Source organism: Scyliorhinus torazame, chromosome 7 (assembly GCF_047496885.1).
Source record: "Scyliorhinus torazame isolate Kashiwa2021f chromosome 7, sScyTor2.1, whole genome shotgun sequence".
Lineage (NCBI taxonomy): Eukaryota > Metazoa > Chordata > Chondrichthyes > Carcharhiniformes > Scyliorhinidae > Scyliorhinus > Scyliorhinus torazame.
This window is the reverse complement of record NC_092713.1, coordinates 149,301,329-149,314,152: the sequence shown is the minus strand read 5'-3', so window position 1 is coordinate 149,314,152 and position 12,824 is coordinate 149,301,329. Positions and strand designations below refer to the sequence as shown.

General features: G+C 47.0%; 1 protein-coding gene across 4 annotated transcripts in view; it reads right to left on the bottom strand.

Annotated features, from left to right (window-relative positions):
- Positions 1 to 12,824, bottom strand: part of astn1 (astrotactin 1) — a 4,064,875-nt gene that overhangs the window by 181,325 nt on the left and 3,870,726 nt on the right. The gene's annotated exons all lie outside the window — the stretch shown is intronic.

Sequence of the window (12,824 nt, the reverse complement as noted above, 5' to 3'; positions counted from 1 at the left end):
CAGATGGTCGTTATTAGGAACTGCAATAACTGGCACCTGTTCTGGCACAGGCGGTTGATCACTATTTGCCTCCATGGAGACATCAGTTATGTCAATAACAGGTCGATCAGGTACTTCGATGCTTACGAGTTTGAAAACATTTCTTGATGGCAGCACTGATTGGTAGAGCATCTCTGTATTCTTCAAGTGGTCCGCGTGTTTACAAACAATCCATCCCTCCATGTCCACTTGATATGAAGGGGGTCAATAGAGAGATAATAATTCTGGGGATCCACCTTGATCCACTCCCAACGTTTCTCATGTATATGGCTTTATTGTAAATGATTGTGCTGTACTATGTGAATCATGGCTTGCTTTTCTTGACACCAATGAATATTGATAGTCCTTCCTTCTTGATTTGTGAGTAGCCCAATGTAGCCTCAGAGGGCTTTTGACACATATCCTATCGGCCTTTCAGAACCGTCATCCATCTCATAGGACAACTCCACACCAACCCCATCTTGAGAGGAGGCACAGCTTAATAACAGTTCTTTAGATGGACCGAAGTGTACTAACAGGTTTGAGGAATGCAGCAATTTCTTTACTCTGTTGAAAGATTCCTCCTGGGGCGCTTTCCAAGGCCGACAATGGAAGTTGCAAGGGGGTCAATATTGTCAACATGTTTGGTAAAAGAAATCCATAATAGTCTGCCATGCCGAAAAACAATTTGAATTCAGTTGTGTTTGTGGGGATAGGTGCCTCCTTTACCACCTTGACTTTGCCTTCCACGGGTGTAATCCTTGTGCATCTGCAGACTCTCCATTGTCCTTTGGAATATTGCACATGCAAAAGGAAGGTGCATGTACTGGAATAGACTTTTGTGTGTGTTTATCGTGACATATTCCTGGGAAGCGTCATCTCATTCGAGTTGCTGGTATGTGTGACTCATATCCAGCTTTGTGGGAGATTGACCTCCTGCCAGCTTTACATACATGTCGTCAAGTCCCGGGATTGAATATTTATCCAGCTTGCTGGCCTGATTAACTGTGAGCTTAAAATCGCTGCAAACGCAGATCGTCTTGTCCAATTTCAATTTCAATAAGGGGAGTATAGGCATTGCCCATTTCGATAACTGAACTAGCTGGATAATGTACAGTTCTTCAAACCTGTGTAACTCAATATCCACTTTCTCTCATAAGGCATATGGTTCTGGTCTTGCTCTAAAGAATTAGGGAGTCGCATCTGGATCCACATAAATCTTAGCTTCTCGCCCTTTGATCTTGCCGAATTCATCACAGAAGGCACTCTCATATTTTCTTATCAGTTCGGGCAGTGCCCCTTTCCACACTTAAAAAAATCTCGGCTCAGTTCAACTTTTAAGCCAATCGCGGCTGAGAAGGATTGGTCCTTCACCTATCAGTAGTTACAAACTGGGTAAACTGTTGCCCATAGCCTACAGGTACCATTGCGGTGCCTTTTATCTTTATTTCTTCTTCCGTATAAGTCTTCAACTCGGCAGAAGTGCTCTTCCAGTTCAATGGTTGGACTCTCTCTCTTAGGTACTTAAGAGGCATCCCATTTACCTGAAGCATTACAGTAATATATCTTGTCATTTTTAAAATGTCGATTTTGTTCCACAGACTTCAGCCATCCTCCAATGACATGGTTCTTTAGCTGAATGGTGAGCACTGATATATTATCCCAGTGAGGGTGGGGATGGTTCAGCACAGTGGGCTAAACAGCTGGTTTGTAATGCAGAACAAGGCCAGCATTGCGGGTTCCATTCCTGTACCGGCCTCCCCGAATAGGCACCAGAATGTGACGACCAGGGGCTTTTCACAGTAACTTCATTGAAGCCTACTTGTGACAAGCAATTATTATCATTATTATTGGAGGAGAAGGTCATCTTGAGGTCCATACACTTCCAGCAGGAGGCGCTTAATAGTCATTGGGAACCTCTCATTTTATTCCCTCCCGAATTGAAGATTCTGAGGTCCGCTATCACACTTTAACTATTGCACCCCCTGAGATCAGTTGACCTCCCAGAGATGAGGGCAGAATAGCCCTTCTGGCCTGCACTGCACCCTTGACTCGAGATGCCACCAAGGCAGATAACTGTGAGTTAGTTTTACGATTGACTTTGTATGTTACGGTTTTCTTAGTGCACTGAATAGTATTATGAAACAAATGAGTCTGACAACCTAACCAGGAATAGCTCACATCAACCAAGTGGATGTCTGCCTGCCTGCTGGACATAGGTTTCATGCAGGAAATGGCTTCACAGTGGTCTCAATCCAGCAGTTAGCTGGCAGAAACTCAATGCAAAATTGCTCAGAATTCAATCTGAAATTGCCATATGAAAATGGCTGATGTGGAAATATTGAATATCAAAGTTTCAGGCTAGACTCTTCTAAAAGTAGCATTGAATTATTGGGGACACCATGCTGCAAATTGGCCATGTGACCATAGAAAAGCAAATATAATGTTTTCCGGGTCCTTAGGGGGGAGGGGGAGCAGCCCCAAGTCGTGGTCCACATTGGCACTAACGACATAGGTAGGAAAGGGGACAAGGATGTCAGGCAGGCTTTCAGGGAGCTAGGATGGAAGCTCAGAACTAGAACAAACAGAGTTGTTATCTCTGGGTTGTTGCCCGTGCCACGTGATAGTGAGATGAGGAATAGGGAGAGAGAGCATTTAAACACGTGGCTACAGGGATGGTGCAGGCGGGAGGGATTCAGATTTCTGGATAACTGGGGCTCTTTCTGGGGAAGGTGGGACCTCTACAGACAGGATGGTCTACATCTGAACCTGAGGGGCACAAATATCCTGGGGGGAAGATTTGTTAGTGCTCTTTGGGGGGGTTTAAACTAATGCAGCAGGGGCATGGGAACCTGGATTGTAGTTTTAGGGTAAGGGAGAATGAGAGTAGAGAGGTCAGGAGCACAGATTTGACGTCGCAGGAGGGGGCCAGTGTTCAGGTAGGTGGTTTGAAGTGTGTCTACTTCAATGCCAGGAGTATACGAAACAAGGTAGGGGAACTGGCAGCATGGGTTGGTACCTGGGACTTCGATGTTATGGCCATTTCGGAGACATGGATAGAGCAGGGACAGGAATTGATGTTGCAGGTTCCGGGGTTTAGGTGTTTTAGTAAGCTCAGAGAAGGAGGCAAAAGAGGGGGAGGTGTGGCGCTGCTAGTCAAGAGCAGTATTACGGTGGCGGAGAGGATGCTAGATGGGGACTCTTCTTCCGAGGTAGTATGGGCTGAAGTTAGAAACAGGAAAGGAGAGGTCACCCTGTTGGGAGTTTTTTATAGGCCCCCTAATAGTTCTAGGGATGTAGAGGAAAGGATGGCGAAGATGATTCTGGATAAGAGCGAAAGTAACAGGGTAGTTATTATGGGAGACTTTAACTTTCCAAATATTGACTGGAAAAGATATAGTTCGAGTACAATAGATGGGTCGTTTTTTGTACAGTGTGTGCAGGAGGGTTTCCTGAAACAATATGTTGACAGGCCAACAAGAGGCGAGGCCACGTTGGATTTGGTTTTGGGGAATGAACCAGGCCAGGTGTTGGATTTGGAGGTAGGAGAGCACTTTGGGGACAGTGACCACAATTCGGTGACGTTTACGTTAATGATGGAAAGGGATAAGTATACACCGCAGGGCAAGAGTTATAGCTGGGGGAAGGGCAATTATGATGCCATTAGACGTGACTTGGGGGGGATAAGGTGGAGAAGTAGGCTGCAAGTGTTGGGCACACTGGACAAGTGGGGCTTGTTCAAGGATCAGCTACTGCGTGTTCTTGATAAGTATGTACCGGTCAGGCAGGGAGGAAGGCGTCGAGCGAGGGAACCGTGGTTTACCAAGGAAGTGGAATCTCTTGTTAAGAGAAAGAAGGAGGCCTATGTGAAGATGAGGTGTGAAGTTTCGGTTGGGGCGATGGAGAGTTACAAGGTAGCGAGGAAGGATCTAAAGAGAGAGCTAAGACGAGCAAGGAGGGGACATGAGAAGTATTTGGCAGGAAGGATCAAGGAAAACCCAAAAGCTTTCTATAGGTATGTCAGGAATAAGTGAATGACTAGGGAAAGAGTAGGACCAGCCAAGGACAGGGATGGGAAATTGTGTGTGGAGTCTGAAGAGATAGGCGAGATACTAAATGAATATTTTTCGTCAGTATTCACTCAGGAAAAAGATAATGTTGTGGAGGAGAATGCTGAGCCCCAGGCTAATAGAATAGATGGCATTGAGGTACGTAGGGAAGAGGTGTTGGCAATTCTGGACAGGCTGAAAATAGATAAGTCCTCGGGACCTGATGGGATTTATCCTAGGATTCTCTGGGAGGCCAGGGAAGAGATTGCTGGACCTTTGGCTTTGATTTTTATGTCATCATTGGCTACAGGAATAGTGCCAGAGGACTGGAGGACAGCAAATGTGGTCCCTTTGTTCAAAAAGGGGAGCAGAGACAACCCCGGCAACTATAGACCGGTGAGCCTCACGTCTGTAGTGGGTAAAGTCTTGGAGGGGATTATAAGAGACAAGATTTATAATCATCTAGATAGGAATAATATGATCAGGGATAGTCAGCATGGCTTTGTGAAGGGTAGGTCATGCCTCACAAACCTTATTGAGTTCTTTGAGAAGGTGACTGAACAGGTAGACGAGGGTAGAGCAGTTGATGTGGTGTATATGGATTTCAGCAAAGCGTTTGATAAGGTTCCCCACAGTAGGCTATTGCAGAAAATACGGAGGCTGGGGATTGAGGGTGATTTAGAGATGTGGATCAGAAATTGGCTAGCTGAAAGAAGACAGAGGGTGGTGGTTGATGGGAAATGTTCAGAATGGAGTACAGTCACAAGTGGAGTACCACAAGGATCTGTTCTGGGGCCGTTGCTGTTTGTCATTTTTATCAATGACCTAGAGGAAGGCGCAGAAGGGTGGGTGAGTAAATTTGCAGACGATACTAAAGTCGGTGGTGTTGTTGATAGTGTGGAAGGATGTAGCAGGTTACAGAGGGATATAGATAAGCTGCAGAGCTGGGCTGAGAGGTGGCAAATGGAGTTTAATGTAGAGAAGTGTGAGGTGATTCACTTTGGAAGGAATAACAGGAATGCGGAATATTTGGCTAATGGTAAAGTTCTTGAAAGTGTGGATGAGCAGAGGGAACTAGGTGTCCATGTACATAGATCCCTGAAAGTTGCCACCCAGGTTGATAGGGTTGTGAAGAAGGCCTATGGAGTGTTGGCCTTTATTGGTAGAGGGATTGAGTTCCGGAGTCGGGAGGTCATGTTGCAGCTGTACAGAACTCTGGTACGGCCGCATTTGGAGTATTGCGTACAGTTCTGGTCACCGCATTACAGGAAGGATGTGGAGGCTTTGGAGCGGGTGCAGAGGAGATTTACCAGGATGTTGCCTGGTATGGAGGGAAAATCTTATGAGGTAAGGCTGATGGATTTGAGGTTGTTTTCGTTGGAGAGAAGAAGGTTAAGAGGAGACTTAATAGAGGCATACAAAATGATCAGGGGGTTGGATAGGGTGGACAGTGAGAGCCTTCTCCCGCGGATGGAAATGGCTGGCACGAGGGGACATAACTTTAAACTGAGGGGTAATAGATATAGGACAGAGGTCAGAGGTAGGTTCTTTACGCAAAGAGTAGTGAGGCCGTGGAATGCCCTACCTGCTACAGTAGTGAACTCGCCAACATTGAGGGCATTTAAAAGTTTATTGGATAAACATATGGATGATAATGGCATAGTGTAGGTTAGATGGCTTTTGTTTCGGTGCAACATCGTGGGCCGAAGGGCCTGTACTGCGCTGTATTGTTCTATGTTCTATGTTCCATAAAGAAACAGATATCAATGCTCGCATTGTCTGCAAGATGGTGCATCCTCATGCTCTTAGTACCCCTGAGATGCGACCAGCTGATACTATTAAAAAGATACATTTTTCGATCATCTCCAAAGTCAGGGCGGCACAGTGGCACAATGGTCAGTACTGCTGCCTCACAACACTGGGGACCTGGGTTCGATTCTGGCCTTGGGTGACTTTCTGTGTGGAGTTTGCATGTTCTCCCCGTATCTGAGTGGGTTTCCTTCGGGTGTTCAGATTTCCTCCCCAGTCCAAAGATGTGAGGTGGATTGGCCATGATCAATGCTGGGGTTTACAGGTAGAGGGAGAGGGAGTGGGCCTAGGTGGGGTGCTCATTCGGAGGGTTGGTGCAGACTCAATGGGCCGAATGGCCTCTTTCTGCATTGCAGGGATTCTAAAAAAAATCAAAGCATCCACAATGTGAATTTAATTTTGCACCAGAATCTTTTTTCTTCTCAAAGGGACAATGTTGACCAAGTTACCTTTGCACCAGATTTCACTGACAACTCTGGCCTCCTGCTGGCTGGAGCTGGCTCACAGCTGGCTCACCCGTGCTCTAAGGTAGAGATATTCCTTCGCATATTTAATTTATGTTCCTGATAACCCTATTCTTAAACAGATATTTGTTCTTTTCACAGTCGGTGAACATAGTTAATTCATGAATTGATCGATTGCTCTGTGGCAGTGACAGTGGTGGATGGGGTGATTGTTGTTGATCTTGGGGATTGGAAGAAAGATTTCTTCAGATCACAAAAGGAGAAGTCCGATCTCTCAGGTCACTTGAAATCTTATTATTCTGTACGTGCCCTTCCATCATATTTTCAGTTCAATAATCTGACAACCATATTATTCATGTCCCACAGGATTTTGATGATTTGAATTTTGCCCTCGCCTTTCTCAATCTTCACTCTAAAGAAAGAAAGAACTTGCAGTTTTAAAAATTGATTCACAGGATGTGAGTGTCACTGGCTGGGTCAGCATTTATTATCCATCCCCAGTTGCCCCTTGAATCCAGTGGTTTGCTCGGCCATCTCAGACAGCAGTTAAGAGTCAACACATTGCTGTGGGTCTGGAGTCACATGTAGGCCCACCAGGCAAGGGTGGCAGATTTCCTTCCCTCAAGGGCAGTCTTAATCAAATGTTTTTTTTTGTATGACAATCGACAATGGTTTCATGGTCATCATGAAACATTTTATTCCAGAATTCAAATTTCACCAACTGCAATGGTTTGATTCAAACCCAGGTCTGCAGAACATTACCCTAGGTTTCTGGATTACCAATCCAGTGACAGTACCATGACACCACTGCCTCCCAGGATTTTCTGGTCTCTACATCAGCAGGCATGGTCATGGGCTTGGATGGGAAAATTTGGACAGCTGCGTTCGCGATGATATCCGCCAGTGTGGAGGCCAGAAAATCCCGCCCACAGCATTTTTCATCAGCTCAGGACACCGCAAAGCATTTTACCAGCGTTTAAATACTTTGGAAGTGCAATCACTGTTGTCATGTAGGAAACGCAGTGGCCAGATTGTCTCAACAAGATCCCACAAACAGCAATGTGATCATGACCACATAATCAGATGCTAATTGGTGACATTTGAGCCATGTTGTGTTATGCTTCTTCATGTAGCATAAGCTGCTTCCTTGATGTATACTCTGACAAAGGAAGGTTCAGACTTGGAGATAGGTTTCACACATTTATTGAACAGTTAACAATTCTCCTACTAGGGTTCGACTCTCCTGCTAATCTTACTATAGTAATTCAATCTAACCAACCAGTCTGCTCTAATCCATGCGGTGGGTGTGATGCTTCCCTGATCTGCCCCTGTCGCTCTGAGTGTCGCCTATGGAAAGAGAAAGGCCATGTGTGCCCTGTCCTTTTATATAGGTAGCCCCCTTGTGGTAATGTCACCTCTGGATGTGTCTTGATTGCCCATTAGTTGTGTCCTATCTTACTGACCTATTGGTTGAATGTCTGTGTGTCATGATGTCTCTGGTGCTCCCTCTAGTGTTTATTTAGTCCCAGTGTATTTACATTAACCCCTTGTGTATTTACACTGTCCTAGTGTATTTACATTAACCCCTTGTGTATTTACAATGTCCTAGTGTATCTACATTAACCCCTTGTGTATTTACAGTGTCCTAGTGTATCTACATTAACCCCTTGTGCATTTACAGTGATGCATTACAGCACGGTAGCATTGTGGATAGCACAATTGCTTCACAGCTCCAGGGTCCCAGGTTCGATTCCGGCTTGGGTCACTGTCTGTGCGGAGTCTGCACATCCTCCCCGTGTGTGCGTGGGTTTCCTCCGGGTGCTCCGGTTTCCTCCCCCAGTCCAAAGATGTGCAGGTTAGGTGGATTGGCCATGATAAATTGCCCTTAGTGTCCAAAATTGCCCTTAGTGTTGGGTGGGGTTACTGGGTTATGGGGACAGGGTAGAGGTGTGGACCTCGGATAGGGTGCTCTTCCCAAGAGCCGGTGCAGACCCGATGGGCCGAATGGCCTCCTTCTGCACTGTAAATTCTATGAAATCTATATCACCACAAGCCATAGGGAAAACATAAACACAGTTGTATGGGTCTCTCTTCATAAGCCAAATAGTGTTAAGTCTAAGGACCACCCTGGCTGTTGACCTGACTCCACGAGTCATTATATGTGCAGCCCAATGAGTTATTAGAAGGTTGAACAGATTATTTAAATGCAGAATGATTCATAAAACATGTTGTGATTTGGGTGAAAATGTGAGTGAAGATATGGGGCGGGATTCTCCGCAATCGGCGCAATGTCCGCCGACTGGCGCCAAAAATGGCGCGAATCAGTCCGGCATCGCGCCGCTCCAAAGGTGCGGAATCCTCCGCACCTTGAGGGGCCGAGCCCTAACCTTGAGGGGCTAGGCCCGCGCCGGACTGATTTCCGCCCCGCCAGCTGACGGGAAAGGCCTTTGGTGCCCCGCCAGCTGGCGCGAAACTGACTTTGCCGTGCGGCGCATGCGTGGGAGCATCAGTGGCAGCTCACGGCATCCCCGCGCATGCGCAGTGGAGGGGGTCTCTTCCGCCTCCGCCATAGTGGAGACCATGGCGAAGGCGGAAGGAAAAGAGTGCCCCCACGGCACAGGCTCGCCCGCGGATCAGTGGGCCCCAATCGCGGGCCAGGCCACCGTGGGGGCACCCCCCGGGGCCAGATCGTGTCCCCCCCCCAAGGACCCCGGAGCCTGCCCGCGCCACCTTGTCCCGCCGGTAAGAGAGGTGGTTTGATTCTCGCCGGCGGGACAGGCATTCCAGCAGTGGGACTTCGGCCCATCGCTGGTCGGAGAATCGCCGGGGGGGGGCCCGCCAACCGGCGTGGCTCGATTCCCACCCCCGCCGAATATCCGGTGCCGGAAAATTCGGCAACCGTCGGGGCCGGGCCAGCCCCCGGCGATTCTCCGACCCAGCGGGGGATTGGAGAATCCCGCCCCTGGTGTAGGTTTTAAATGTTAAATGGAATAGATACTATAGGTGGGAGGAGATCTCTCAGGACTGTGACTGTGAGAGGATTTTTGAATGTGGTTGCGTCCTCTTGTCAATGCCTATAAACATGCTGCTGCCACTATAACAGGATGTAAGAGATGCATACAGCAAGGATGAACGCACATTTCAAAGAGCACAGTGGAAAGCAGAAATCTACTGCAATTTTTAGAAGTTGTGTTTTACCCTTTCTGAGATGTCAGAACATATGGAATTCCATTTTTGATCATTTCAGAGTTCACGGTCATCATTCAAAATAGTTCCAAGTCAGGATGGTGAGTGGCTTGGAAGGGAACTTGGAGGTTGCGGGATCCCAAGTGTCTGCTGTCCTTGTCCTTAAAGGTGGTAGAGGTTGCGGCTTTGAAAGATGCTGTTTAAGGAGCCCAGGTGAGTTGTTGCAGTGCAGCTTGTAGATGGCACACACTGCTACCACTGTAGGCCTTTGGTGAAGGGAGTCAATGTATAAAGTGATGGTGTCAAGGCTCTTGAATAGTGACTTGAGTATTGACCACTGACTTGCGTCTTGTGGATGGTGGACAGGCTTCGGGGTGTCAGGAAGTGGGTTACACTCTGCAATTTCCAGCCTCAGACATTATTTAGAAGACTCATCCAGTTCAGTTTCTGGTCAATGGTAACCCCTTGGAAGTTGATAGTAGGGGACTCAGTGATGGTAATGCCATTGAATGTCAAGGGGAGATGATTGGATTCTCTCTTGCTGGAGATGGTCATTGCCTGGCACTTGTGTGGCACAAATGTTACTTACCACTTGTCACTACAAGTCTGGATATAGTCCAGATTTCGCTAAATATAGTCACATACTACTTCAATATGTGTGGAACCTTGACTGATGATGGATGGAAGGCCAGTGATGAAGCAGCTGAAGATGGTTGGGTCTAGCACACTCATCTAAGGAACTCCTGCAGTGATATCCTGGAGTTGAGATGATTGACCTCAAACAGCCACAACTATTTCCTTTGAGCTAGGTATGACCCCAACCAGTGGAGAATTTTCACCCTGATTCCCACTGACTTCAATTTTTCTCAAGCTCCTTGATGCCACACTCAGTCATATGCCATTCTGATGTCAAGGACCATGATTCTAACATCCCCTCTTGAGTTCAGCATTTGTGCCCATATTGAAACCAAGGCTATAATGAGGTCAGGAGCTGAGTGGCCCTGGTGGAACCCAGATTGAGTGTCAATGAGCATGTTATGGCTGAGTGAGGACTGCTTGATAGCACTGTTGACAACACTTTTCAGCTCTATGTTGATGATAGAGAGTAGACGAACAGAAGTCATTAATTGGCCAGGTTAGGATTCTCCTGTTTTCTCTGTATAGGGCATTTCTGGGCAATTTCCAACATTGCCGGGTAGATGCCAATGTTGTAGCTGTACTGGAACAGCTTGTCTAGATGTGCAACTAGTTCCGGATCACAAGTCTTCAGTACTTGCCAGAATGTTAGCAGACCCCGTAGCCTTTGCGGTATCCAGTGCCTTCAGCCATTTCTTGATATCATGTCGAGCAAATCAAATTGGCAGAAAACTGGCATATGTGATGCTAGGCGGTACGGTAACATGGTGGTTAGCACAGTTGCTTCACAGCTCCTGGGTCCCAGGTTCAATTCCCGGCTTGGGTCACTGTCTGTGCGGAGCCTGTGTGGGCTTCCTCCGGGTGCGCAGGCTTCCTCCCACAGTCCAAAAACGTGCAGATTAGGAAGATTGGCCATGCTAAATTGCCCTGAGCGTCCAAAAAGGTTAGATGGGGTTATCGGATTACAGGGATAGGGTGGAGGCGTGGGCTTAAGTATGGTGCTCTTTTCAAGGGTCGGTGCGGACTCGATGGGCCAAATGGCCTCCTTCTGCATTGTAAATTCTATGATTCTATGAACCTCCAGAGGAGGCGGAGATGAATCTTCCACACCGCACTTCTTGTTAAAGATTGTTGCAAATAGTTCAGCCTTGTCTTTTGGAACCTTCTGTTGTGGAACATCCTCCTCCTCCTGTTAGTTGTTTACTTGTCCACCACCATTCATGAGTGGATATGGCAGGACTGCAGCGCTTAGATCTGATCCGTTGGTTGTGGTATTTCTTAGCTTTGCCCATTACTTACCGATTTCACTGTTTGGAACGCAAGTAATCCAACGTTATATCTCTATCAGGTTGACACCTCATTTTTTTAGTTCTGTCTGGTGCAGACCCGAGAAAGGTTCAAAGTAAATTAGCTCCTTATCTACCATTCAACAATTTTAGAAATTAGAATCAAAGTTGGAGCAAAGAGTTGGACGAAGCTGTCTCCCCCTCAGTGTGTTGCATGACACGATGAGGCAAAGTGCAAATCACAACATGCAGTCACGATTACTCACACACTAAAGCAAAACACTGCGGATATAGGAAATCCAACGTAAAAACAGAATATACAGTTAATACATCAGGCAGCATCCAAGAATGCAGGACACTCTATCCTTGGAGACAAGTAACTGGGGCAGGATAAGGGCACAGGAACTGGGTCGCAGGAAGAGGCAGTTGGGGGGGAAGATGCAAGGGCAGGAGAGTGGCTTTTAGTGGCCCCTCGTTCCCGATCTTGGGTCCCTCGAGTGGGTGCCCATCACCAATTGCAACTTCCCACCCTTTCACAAGGCCACAGGCAAACATGAGTGTTTGCTATGTGGATATTTGGAGGTGCAGGAGGCCCGTCAAATCCCTGTTAAATCACTGAGTCATCACTAAGTTGCAGTGGTCTCACGGAGAATGGTGTCAAGTGGTTCATTAATGAGCCTAATTGACATCCCACTGCCTACGGGCAGGATCTCCACGTCAGGCTCTTCCCACCCTCGACTAATTGGGAACAGTTTATCCGATGCGGGCTATTAGATATGGACACTTGCGCCCAATTTATCAGGTCTGTGACTTTTCAACAGAAGGTTATCAACCCAAATTATTCCCTCTGTTTCTCTCTTCCCAGATGCTGCTGGACCTATTGAATGTTTCTGTGATTACTCAGATTTTGAGCTAGCATTACAGTAGAGAGGTGTCAAATGATGTGTGGCTCTGACATACCCTCACAGCCAAGTGACAATCCTTAGCAGCAAAAGCAGAGTCCTGGGACCAGAATGGCTGCATGTTTTCTTAGACAGAATAGTGTTGCCAGCACTCTCTGAGCATCCTGGACTGCAGAAGGAGGTCATTCGGCCCATTGAGTCAGCGCTGGCTCTCTGAAAGTCTAATTGAGATAGTCCCACTGGCCCTTTCCTCATAGTCCTGCAATGTTCTTTCTTCAGGACATATCCTTCCCTTCACGCCCCGATTGAATCTTCCTCTCGCCTCTATCATCCTTTCAGTCAGTACTTTCCAGATCACAACCACATGCTGCATAAAAACATGTTCCACACATTGGCAAAAGAAGCCAGTCACTTTTTCGGGAAGATTCCAAGAATTAAAGATTGATCTCCTGCCAGCAACTTTGGAGAAAAACC